The sequence below is a fragment of the Echinops telfairi genome, unplaced genomic scaffold, assembly GCF_000313985.2.
Source record: "Echinops telfairi isolate 266 unplaced genomic scaffold, ASM31398v2 ScPeMD7_7468;HRSCAF=8506_0, whole genome shotgun sequence".
NCBI classification, from domain to species: Eukaryota; Metazoa; Chordata; class Mammalia; order Afrosoricida; family Tenrecidae; genus Echinops; species Echinops telfairi.
This window is the reverse complement of record NW_022111369.1, coordinates 43,463,032-43,475,355: the sequence shown is the minus strand read 5'-3', so window position 1 is coordinate 43,475,355 and position 12,324 is coordinate 43,463,032. Positions and strand designations below refer to the sequence as shown.

The 12,324-nt window shown below is 42.3% G+C and overlaps 1 protein-coding gene across 1 annotated transcript in view; it reads left to right on the top strand.

The window, feature by feature from the left end:
• SHROOM3 (shroom family member 3) overlaps positions 1–12,324 on the top strand; it is a 227,831-nt gene that overhangs the window by 76,362 nt on the left and 139,145 nt on the right. The gene's annotated exons all lie outside the window — the stretch shown is intronic.

Sequence of the window (12,324 nt, the reverse complement as noted above, 5' to 3'; positions counted from 1 at the left end):
CTATGAATGCTTGTTAACTCTTCATATGAGCCCCACCCCCAGGCCATCCGCAGTGAAACTCTAGAACAGGGTAAGGAGATTATCAAGGCGGCTCCCGTGCAAGCGAGGGCCAGGGTGTGAGATGCTCTGTTGTTGTTAGGTGCTTTTGACTGAATCCCAACCCACTGTGCTCCCATGTGGCAGACTCCATCAGCCCTGCAGGGCTTGCTAGCCTAGAGTCTTTATTTTTAGTATAGTCTTAAAACCCCACGGGGCAGTTCTACGTGTCCTGTCAGGTTGCTGTGCGTTGGCCTTGATTAGATGGCAGTGGGTTTGGCTTTTTCGGTCTGGTGGATTCTCGGGTGCCCCTTCCTTGGTTGGTACAAAGGCTAACATGCTCAGCCGCTGAACAAAGACTGGAGGTTCATATCTACCCAGAGGCACCGCAGGAGAAAGACCTCACGGTCCGCTCTGAAAACTCAACCCCTGTGGACCAGAGGGCCAACATGTGGAGCTCATTAGTTGAAATCAGTTAGAGGGCAACTGCAGATTCACGCTTCCTTGAAGGTGGTAAACTTGGTTGGGAACTTGCATGAATAGGATTAGGGTGAAGGTGGGCTCGAAATTAGAAAAGGGTTAGGAGCTGTGGGGGTGTGGGAGTTCACTCATTAGGCTGCTAATCAATGCGTCTGCCAGCTGCGCTAAGGGAGAAAGAGGAAGCTTCTGCACGCGTGAGGACTTACACTTGGAAACCTGAAGGGGCAGGTCTACTTGGAAACCCGAAAGGGCAGGTCTCCTCTGGCCGATAGAGTTGCTGGGAGCCAAAATCTACTCTATAGCAGTAAGTGTTTATGATTCACCAAGAACCAATATGGGTTATACATGTTCAAGAAAGGTGGGAGGAGGCTGATGTGTGAAGGAACCAATGAAGATATTTGAAATGTAAGCTTGTGGCCATGAGAAACCACCAGACCCATTTAAGCAAAGCTGTAAAAAGGCAAAAGGGAGGCCACGAGAACAGACTCAAGCAGCACTAGACCAGAGAGGTTGGAGAGGAGTTGGTGGAGGCAAGGAGCCCGTACAGGAATTTACAGTTTCTGAATGAAATGGCTAAGACCTGTAGATTGAGGGTCAGAATTCAAACTCACTGCCATTGAGTCAATGCCCATTCATAGTGACCCTGTGGGACAGGGTGGAAATGCCCCTGTGCGTTCCCTGGACTGTAACCTTTTTTTAAAAAAATCATTTTATTGGGGGCTCTTACAGTTCTTATAACAGTCTATACATCAATTGTATCAAGCATATTTGTACATATGTTGCCATCATCATTTCCAAAGCATTTTCTACTTGCGCCCTTAGTATAAGCTCCTTTTTTAATCCTCCCACCCTCATTAATCCTTAATCAGTATATATTGTTATTATTATTTCATATGTTACACTGTCCGTAGTCTCCCTTCACCCACATTTCTGGTGAGTGGTAGTGGTTATATATCCAACCTTGTGATGGGTTCCCCCTTACTTCCCCTTTCCCCTCCGACCATCCCCCAATTGTAACTCTTTATGGGTGGGCTTACAAAGTCCCATCTTTCTCCTGCAGAGCAGCTGATGGTTTAGAACTGCTGACCTTGCAATTAGCCTTCTGCTGTGTAACCACTAAATCACCAGGGTGCCTGTAGAAGTGAATAAGCATCAAGACTGGTTTTTACTTATTGAGATAAACTTATCAATAATATCCACAGTCTTCTTTTTTAATGGAGAATAGAATACCGCAATTACAGCCACATTTTTTGAGAGTTTATTTAATGCCAGTCAGTATTCCAAGTATTTTGGGTGTAATATGTCAACTGATCCTCCTAACAACTCTTTGAAGTACTATGATTAGCCCCATTTGACAGATAAGTCAACTGAGACACAGAGAGCTAGTTGACAGATAAGTCAACTAGCCACAGTGATAATACTGTTAGTTAAGATATGGAGCCAGGACTCAAACCAGTAGGTGGGTGGGACTCTACAGCTCAAATTTTAGCCTGAAAAGGGTGCAGGGTAGCAACGATGAAACATACAATTTTCCTCTAGTTCTTAAATGCTTCTTCCCCACCACAATCATGATCCTAATTCTACCTTACAAATCCAGCTAGACCAGAAGATGTACACTGGTACAGATGGGAACTGGAAACACAGGGAATCCAGGACAGATGAACCCCTCAGGACCAGTGGTGAGAGTCGCGGTACCAGGAGGGTAGAGGGAAGGTGGGATAGAAAGAGGGAACTGATTACAAGGATCTACATATAACCCCCTCCCTGGGGGACAGACAACAGAAAAGTGGGTGAAGGGAGACATCGGACAGTGTAAGACATGACAAAAAATAATGGTTTATAAATTATCAAGGATTCATGAGGGAAAGGGAGTGGGGAGGAAGGGGGAAAATGAGAAGCTGATACCAAGGGCTCAAGTAGAAAGAAAATGTTTTGAGAATGATGATGGCAACAGATGTACAAATGTGCTTGACACAATGGATGTATATATGGATTGTGATAAGAGTTGTACGAACCCCCAATAAAATGATTTAAAAAAAAAGAAAAACGGTTATTGGAGGATTTATGTTACCAATTGTGGTAATTATATATTCGTTTGTCAATTTGAAGATTAAGAGCAAAAGGGTGGAGTCTAGTCTGTCAATCAGGTCATAGTCAATAAGGCCTCTGTGTGGGCATGGCCTTCTCCTGAGAATTCTGGGAACTTCTGTATTTTTCCTCCTTGGAGGTGGGAGACACTTCTTTCTCGGTTCACTCACTGGGAAACATTGCAGCTAACAAGACACATGGAACTACACTAGTGCCCTGAATTGGAGAAGCCACATGGACTCACCCTGATGCAACCAGACCTCTGAAGCCAGAGAAGCCACGTAGCGACCCCTGCCAGTGCTGAGATGCTTACAATGCTACTGGATCCAAAGACTATCTACCACTGGCCTGTAACCATCCTGCATTCAGCATCATTGCATGTGTTTCATGAGTCTGAAGAGGACTTTATAGATTAATAATGGACTTATGGGCTTGGACTAGACTGGTTTGAGATGCTTTCTTGATGTACAATTATCCTTTATATAAAATTCTGTCTTATAAACATATGAGTTTCTGTGGATTTGTTTCTCCAGTCTACCTGAACTAACAGACCAATCATTTAAAAAAAAAGATTTAAAAGGTGATATGTGTTATCATTTGTTTGAAGAAACTAGAGAAACATTTTCTTTGCAGTTAATCTGTCAGCATTAATTTCCTATTTAAGGAGATCAACCCAAACAAAACTCATCAATTCCAGCTCATAAGGGATCAGTATACAGCAAAATACTAAATTTAGAATAGGATAGTATGCATTTCCTTCTGCCATTTAAGTATTTATGTTCCTAATATAATATAAATAATATTTATAATAAAAATCATGCTATAGAAACAACAGATATAGAGAGTGACTCTCCCATGGCATCCTAATTAACCTGCAAATTATTATCTATCATGGAGCAGAAATTCCTCTGTGTTTTTTCTGCTATACAAGGAGGTCCCCCACCAACCAAAAAAAGCAACAAAAAACACCCTGCTGCTCCTTTGTTTTTTTGATGTGAGGGAAATAGTGAATTTGGTGTTCATTCCACCAGGCCAGACTGCTAATCAAGCTTTCTATTTAGAGGTTCTGAAAGGATTGCATAACAGCTTGTGAAAAAAAAGGCCTGATTTGTGGCAGACAGGACTGGTTTTGCCAGTGTGACATACCTGCTCACGCAGCCATCTCAGTGCACCCAAAAGACCCCAGCATGCCTCGCTTGCCTCATGCATCTGACTCACCTGACCTTGCTCTGTGCGACTTCTTTGTTTCTGTGACTGAAGAGGGACAGGAAAGGACAGTGAGTTGAAGATATAGAAGAGGTGAAGAAAAAAACGAGGGAGGTGCTATCAGCCATCCAAACAGATGGGTTTGAAAAATGTTTCCAAGAATGGAATCGCAAATTGGACAAATGTATTAAGTGCAATGCAGAGTACTTTGAAGGTGATAAAGTTGTTTTGTAAAAATTTTTAATATATAGCTTTTGGGGGGGAAATTCCATTTTGGGGGCGGTACCCCCTCATTATGCTGACGTGTTATCATTATTTATGTTAATAGTAATCCTTTTTCACAAAGGTGATCATACTGTTTTATAACATGCTTTTTCGTTGAGCTTATTTTAGACATCTTTCCATGTTAAGATATATAGCTGTATTTCCTTCAAAAGTTGGACAGCATTCACATTCACTCCCGTTGTTATCATGACCCTGTCTGGATTCATATACTTCTCCATTCAGCAGGGCAACATGTCTGATGTGACCTAGATTCATAACTCAATGCCCCTTTTGTTCCTTTTGTGTCTTGGGCAGGACTCAAGAATAAGCAAGCTCTAGCGGGGCTGTTCCTGTGAAAATGATCGACGCTAGTATTTATCTAGTACTTAATATGAGCAGCAACTATTCCCAGTCCCATCTCACAGATGAGGAAACTGATGCCTCGAGAAGTTCAGTACCTTCCTTACTCAGGGTCACGTGGTTAGAAATGGGAAAGTTGAAACTTGATGCCGGCTTACTCCAAATCCTGTTATTTAGCACCACGGTGTCTCACTTAAGCTGGTGTGGTTTCCACAGCTTCATGCTGAGATCAACTGGAGTACCAGTGAGCCCGTAAAGAGGAACTCTACCACTTCTCTTTCTGGCCTCTTCACAAACACTGGCAGTTGGAAAGAGGGAGTTGCCTAAAAGAACACATTTCTTTCCGTTGCTTCTCTCTCGCTCAAGCTCCTCAGCATCCCCGAGGATGCCTCCGAGGACTGGAGTCTCATTTCGGGTCTCTACTGCCCGCGCAGGCCACGAGTGGAAAATCACTGAAGGTTTCTTGGGTGGGGTGGTGGTCTTGACATTCCAGCTAGGTAACATGATGACCCCAGAAAGGCCATCTTCCAACACAACCCACCTAGAAATTTCAGAAGACATTATTTAACTGGATGGATATAGATTAGCAACCCTGATAGAAAATCCTTAAAAGGACTTTTTTTGTTTAGCTTTTTGTCTATGTGAACCAGGCTGGTTTAAAATATAACTTCCTTAAGTGGGGCATCAACTAAGTCCACCTAGAAAAAGCACACTGGCCTGTGTGGTCTATGGATTGAAAATATTCAAAGCCAAATCCAAAGGAGGGAATGGTATCAGCCTAAATTGTGAACACCTGGTTTGCAGAGCGCTGTGGTTGACAGTGAAAAGCGTGTGTGTCATCCACAGGACAGGAGCCCCACATGGGTTGTCTCCAGTAAATGCCCTGGCCATCATCAAGGGAGACGAATAGCCTTGCTGTCAGACAAAGAACATCATAAAGGCAGATGTACAGTATTTAGGTTAAAATGTAATACCTTACCATTTGATCTCTCTTTTGACCCATTTCACAGTTGGTTCCATTTTTAATATTTTCTGCTTTCTCTTCCAGTGAGGCTTTTCTATGTTTTGTGTAGCCATTGCCGAGTTTTTGTTTGTTTGCTTCCTGCTTGTGTTTTGTATGATTTTCCGTATAGGAAATCTAGAATAGGTAGGTGGATGTGGGGACCTGGCAAGGGAAGATGGTGTGTGTATGTAAATGAGGAGCTGGCAGAAATGAGTATGAAAAGGAAATTTCTGAAATTGGCTGTGGTGACTGCACAAATTTTTTTTAATCATGATTAACTAAATTGTAGGGTATATGAAACATATTCCAATAAAACTATTTTAAAACATTAAAACACAGCTTTTTTTAATAGAATAAACTCTCTCTGTAACTTTGTGCTAGGAAAACTGTACCACAGGAAACCCCTCCTCCTGCTAAGTTCTGGTTTCTCTCAACAAAACTAACTTATTGCCATCGAATTGATTCTAATGCCCAACAATAGTATATTAATATTTTAATTTTGAGTTGTACCAAATTTTGTTGCCTCAAATTATTTCTCCTCAGAGTAGTTCTTTTGTAGAACTTCAAGATGAGAAGACAACAGGAAATTCAACTCGTTCAATTTCCCATCTGATTCTTTTTACATCAGTCCCCCAGAATAGTTGATTAGTCCCCATTTGAACACCATCCATGGAAGTGGACTTACTAAGTTCAAAAACATGCTGTTTCATTTCCAGAACATTCCCCATTACTATAATAGCCTTCTTTATATTAACTCTAACATTTGCTGTTTCATAAGATTAATCCTTCCCTCCTTCTTGGGCTACGAAAATACCAAATAGTTTTCATTCTTGACCCCCTTTTGTTCTTTTAAGAACAGGTATAGTTTTCCTGCTAGATTTTCCACTTTCCGAATGAATGTCCTTAGTTCCTCCACCTGTTATTGCCATCCTGTGATCTTCAGCCTTGGGTCATGAGGGGTGTTCTTCCTTGACCATGTCCCATGGTGTCCCTCTCAGACTGACATTAACACAGAAGAAAGTGTCCCAGAGAAGACCAGATTCGGCCAGTCGCCCCCCTTGTTCTTGATGGGCTACTTCTGCGGGGTGGGCTAGTTTAGGATTTCACTGAATTCTCCAGAAGAAAGGGAAGCCAAGAAATTGTATTCTGGAAGCCAGCTAGTTGATTCGAGCAACACAGGGAAAAAACCCAAGAAAGCCATTGAGCTAGATTTTTCATTGTACAATGAAGCATCTTTCTGATATCCTAGGTTTTTTCGGGGGGTGGGGGGGAGGTTCTTTGTAGTGATATTTACCCATCATCCCATCTAGATGATAGGGATTGTGTGAAAATAAAAATACTTCCCTTTTCCCAAGTATGTGATAATGACCTATGAGGGACCAAAGAGCAGTTTCTTTAAAAGTATCTTAAAAGCAAAAGGGATGAAATAGGGTAGCCCATTCCTTTATAGCAATGCTTCTTTGAAATGGATGGCTAGCTCCTTAAAGACTAAGGTGTTTTTCTTTCCTTTTCTTCTTTGCAGCTTCTTGCTCCTTCGTACTGCCTTTGTGGAATTCTGTTTCTGTGAATTTATTCCGATCCTCTTGAAAGGGTGCATTTCTTCCCTCCTCCACCTCAAAATTTAGGTACTTACCGCAGATCCAGATTACTTTTTGTAACATTAGAAGAAAGTAAAGTACTGGAGTAAGTTTACCTTAAAAAAAAGCTTTCTTTGATTAGAAACAGTGACTGTGTATATGTAAGATTTGATTACACCCTTCGGCTTCTCTGGAGAATTTACTGCTAAAATGCACGAGACAAGGTGTGGCGGGAGACAAGGTGTGGCGGGAGTACCTGAAGACGAGAGTATACATTCGATGCCCATGTATCGTTTTCTAAAAAAACATAGAATGGGGGCTCAGGGGGTGGTCTCTGTAGGACAGTATCACAGAAAATTAAGGAAATCACTGGCAAAATTACCACAGCCCCTCAGCCTTTAGCTAAACCCCTAAGAAAGGACAAGATCTTAAAGACAAGTGAATTTTAAATTAAGGCCAACTAATTATAGCAGAGAATGTGTTGGATAGGAGTGGGCATATGTAATTATATAGTAATTATGTTGAAAATGTAATCACATGCCACCAGTTGCTACCTAAACATTTGATTTGGGCTGAAACCACCCCCCTGCAACCTACCCCCTTGCAAGCAAAGCCCCACATTGACTTTGTGAAATGCATGCTATGTTTCCTCTTCTTAGAGGGGTCACCCTTTCCAGGCCAATTAAAAGGTGCTGCTTTGAGGATATTGGAGCCCATGCTCAAAGGGATAAAAGGAAATGGAAACCTCTATTAAAAAGAGCTAATGATGCCTGGAGTAGTTGGGATTAAAAAAGAACAAAGTCAGTTTTTAAAAGATCCCCTAAATCAAAGAGCTGCCTCTCTCATCAAATACCAAGAGGAAGCAGAATGAAGTCATATCATTCTTTCAGGCAAAATGTGGCAATGGAATTAGACTTTTGCTTAGATCAGAGCATTTCAATCAAAACCAGTGAAGTTTTTAGCAAAAGCCTTTGAACTTTTTGGGAGAAGTATGCTATGTAAACTTCAGATAGACTCACAGAGGTTAAATTAGTCTTGCTCTCAAGTTAGAGAAAATGATCCAGAAGAGTACTTCAAGGATAATAATAAAAGCCAGTATGCACAGGACTGGTTTGTAATTGGTTCCCCATAAGACATAAAATAATCCTTGGGTTGAAACCTACTACGTGAATGACCTATAATGCACACAGTGATAATTGTTGGCTGATTGCTGTGATTATAATTATTATGGCTTTGGTAGGCTGTGCACTCCTTTATAGCATGCATTATAACCAGCCAATAATAAGGAAGAAGTCAGGGAACTCCTAAGTTTGAAAAGGGCCTAGGCTTCCTGCCATACTGCATAGCAATGGGTAGTGTCTTTGCTACTTACAAAGTGGGTGGTGCTTGGTTGGTTAGTTTGTTGGTTGGCACCTTTGGTGGGCGGCTGGCAAGCAGTCATGAAACCAAAGAGCAAGCTAGCGCTGAGTTTTCTGTTTGTTTAAATTATAAATGAGCTAATTGCTCAAGCCAAAGAGCACCACACCCTTGGCACAACCAACAGAAGCCTCTTCTTTACAAATTTGCTTTGATTTCCTCAAGATCTGTTTAGTGGTAATGTCGTTAGTGGGAGACTCTCTGCTGCGTGGCATCGCTCTCAGACATTGGGTTTCTGGTCTGCAAACAGAACGTTGACCAAGGAAGATGCACCGTGGATCAACTTTGTGGCTAAAACAAAGCCATTACTTTAGAATTGTACAGGTTTTCGAGAGCAATGAATTAAATCACTCCTACTTGTACCGGGACCCGACGCCACCTAAAAGGGCCCGGGATGCCTCGTCCTTGGCGCAGAACTTCTATTATTACATCCTTGCAGTCTTTCATTTAAAAGTGATGACAATAAATAGAAAAATACACAGCCATTTCTGTGTAAGTGTGCATGAAGCAAATGCAAATGTATCCAGTGTTGACAGTCCACTTTGGAGATTTACTTATTTGACTAGCATTTGACTAGAAAGGAACAAAGGAGGGTAAAGGCAACAAGAAAGATGGCTTGTCTTAAAAGCAAAAGACGTGGACTGATAGGAAGGCAGCTAGACGAGGAGCTGCAGATAGCCTAGTGAATGACCATGAATTTGCCTCAGGGTTCACACAGAAGGTCATGGTGCTGAATTACAGGCAGAACCTGTAAGGTTAGCCTTTCAGACGTGTATCCTGATTTTTATACATCTTTGTTATAGCTCAGTCTCTGAACATTATGGGTATTTGTATACTTGTAGATTAAGCGCCCATTTTAAGCATTACTATGCACTATGCCTTTTCTATGGATTACACTTCAACATAAAGAAAGCAACAACTGGGATAATAAGCAACATCATGATCAATGGAGAAATGGTGAAGTCGTCAAAGGTTTCCACTTACTTGAAGCCATGATCAATGTCATGGAAGCAGCAGTCAAGAAACCAAATGGGGCATTGCACTGGGAAAACCTGCTGCAGAAGACCTCTATAAAGTGTTCAAAAGCAAAGATATCACTCTGAGGACTTGAGATACACCTGACCCTCCGAGCCATGGTATCTTCTTTTCTTTCTTTGTTCCCCCATCATTTTACTGGGAGCTTGTACAACTCTTATCAGAATCCATACATTCATCCATTGTGTCAGGCAAATTTGTACATTTGTTGCCATCATAATTCTCAAAACATTTTCTTTCTACTCAAGCCCTTGGTATCAGCTCCTCAGTTTTCCCCCTCCCTCCCTCATGAACCCTTGATAACTTATAAATTATTATTATTTTTTCATGTCTTACACTGACCCATGTCTCCCTTCACCCACTTTTCTGTTGTCCATTCCCCTGGGACGGGGTTATATGTCCATCATTGTGATTGGTTCCCTTTTCCTCCCCCCATCTTCCCTTTACCCTACTGGAATCACTACCCTCATTATTGGTCTGGAAGGGTTTATCTGTCCTGGATTCTCTGTGCTTCCAGCTCTTATCTCTACCCATGTACATGCTCTAGTCTCGCCGGATTTGTAAGGTAGAATTGGATTCATGATAGTGGGTGGGAGGGAGGGAGGAAGCATTAAAGAACTAGAGGAAATTATATGTTTCATCAGTGCTATACTGCACCCTGATGGGCTCATCTCTTCCTGTGACCCTTCTGTGAGGGGATGTTCAATTGACTACAGATGGGCTTTGGGTCCCTACTCCGCACTCCCCCTCATCACAATGATATGATTTTTTGTTCTGGGTCTTTGATGCCTGATACCTGATCCCATCAACACCTCATAATCACACAGGCTGGTGTGCTTCTTCCATATGGGCTTTGTTGCTTCTCAGCCAGATGGCTGCTTATTTATCTTCAAGCCTTTAAGACAGTAACATCAAAAAGACAGATAGTAGCCCCAATAAATTGATTTTTTTAAAAAGACAGATAGTCCAATAACAAGTGGACAGAGAATATACTTTATGATCCAGCAAACCCAACCCTAGGATCCAGCAATCTCCTAGAGCAGCGGTTCTCTACCCGTGGGTCGTGACCCCTTTGGGGATTGAACAACTCTTTCACAGGGGATGCCCGATTCATAACAGTAGCAAAATTACAGTTATGAAGCAACAATGAAAATAATTTTATGGTTGGGGGGTCACCACAACATATATTAGGAACCATATTAAAGGGTCATGGCATTAGGAAGGTTGAGAACCACTGGCCTAGAGTTATAAGGGGTGGGGGGGTGACACTTAGTTTCCTTGCAGCGTTAATCACAATAGCAAAAAAGATTAACATAATCTAAGAATCGATAGAAATCTATACAATGATAAAGAATAAGTAGCCCTGCTTTCATCCTGTAGATAGATTCAGGGCTCCTTTGATTGGGAGTTAGGGTCGCACACAGTGAATCTGCCAGGAGAGCTGGCCAGGCACTTCTCATTCTTGCTTGGGTTCCATCTATAAGGAAGCCTTTGCAAATATTTCTTGGGTATTTTTGCTAGCAGAGGCTCCTTACATTTCTGATTCTCCTTAGGAACTCTTACTGAACTCTTGTTGTGGTTAGGCGCCATCCAGTCAGTTCTGACTCAGAACAACCCATGTACAACAGAACAAAACCCTGCCCAGTCCTGAGCCATCTCACCATTGTTCTTCTGTTTGAGCCCACCGATGCCGCCACGACGTCACTCCATCTTGTTGAAGGTCTTCCTCTCCTTTGCTCCCTGACAACTTTACCAAGAATGATGTCCTTCTCCAGGGACTGGTCTCCCCCAATATGCCCAAAGTCTGTGAGATGAAGCTTCCCCATCCTTGCCTCTAAGGAGCAGTCTAACTATATTTTTTCCAAGACAGATTTGTTGGTTCTTTGACAGTCCATGGTACTTTCAGGATTCTTCCCCAGCACCATAATTCAAATGCATCAACTCATCTTCGGTTCTTACTGAACTGTTGTTGCTGTTGTTCGGTGCCACCGAATGGGTTCCAACCTGTAGCAATCCTGTGTGCAACGGAATGAAACACTGAGTGATCCTGCTGCATCCTCATAGTGGTTCCTGTGCCTGAGCCCATTGTTGCAGCCACGGGGTCAATACACCTCCTGGAGGAGCTCCCTCTTTGTCACCGCCCCTCTACTTTACCAAACATGATGCCCTTCTCCAGGGACTGGGCTCTCCTGACAATGTGTCCAAAGTATGTCAGAGGAAACCTTGCCATCCTTACCTTTAAGGAGCACATGGCTGTACTTCTTCCACAGACTGGTCTGTCCACTTAGCAGTTTGTGTTACTTTCAGTCATCCTCGCCAGCACCGCAATTCAGATGCATCCATTCTTCTTTGGTGTTCTTTATTCACGGTCCAATTTTCACATGCCTATGAGGCAATTGGAATTACCATGGCTTGGGTCAGGCACAACTTTGTCCTCAAAGTAACACCCTTGCTTTTCAATACTCTAAGGAGGTCTACTGCAGCAGATTTCCCTAATGCAGTGTGCCCTTTGATCTCTTGACTGCTGCTTCTATGAGCATTGATTATGGATTCAAGCAAGACAAAATCCTTGACAACTTCAACTTTTTCTCCATTACAGGATATTAATATTACTGTTTTATTCTTCTTCTATGGTTCTTTTTGAACTATAGCATATGAATAGTACTGTTTCCTAAGAAATCTTCCCTAAGCCATAGTCTCTCTCCTTGCAACTTATGCCAGTTGTCATAGAGAGGCTTTCGACTCATGGCAACCCCATGTGTCAGAGTAGAATGTGCTCCAGAGTGTTTGCAATACTGACTTGTCCAAAGTAGTAAGTCGCCAGGCCTTTTTTCTGAACCATACTTGGATGGGCCCAAC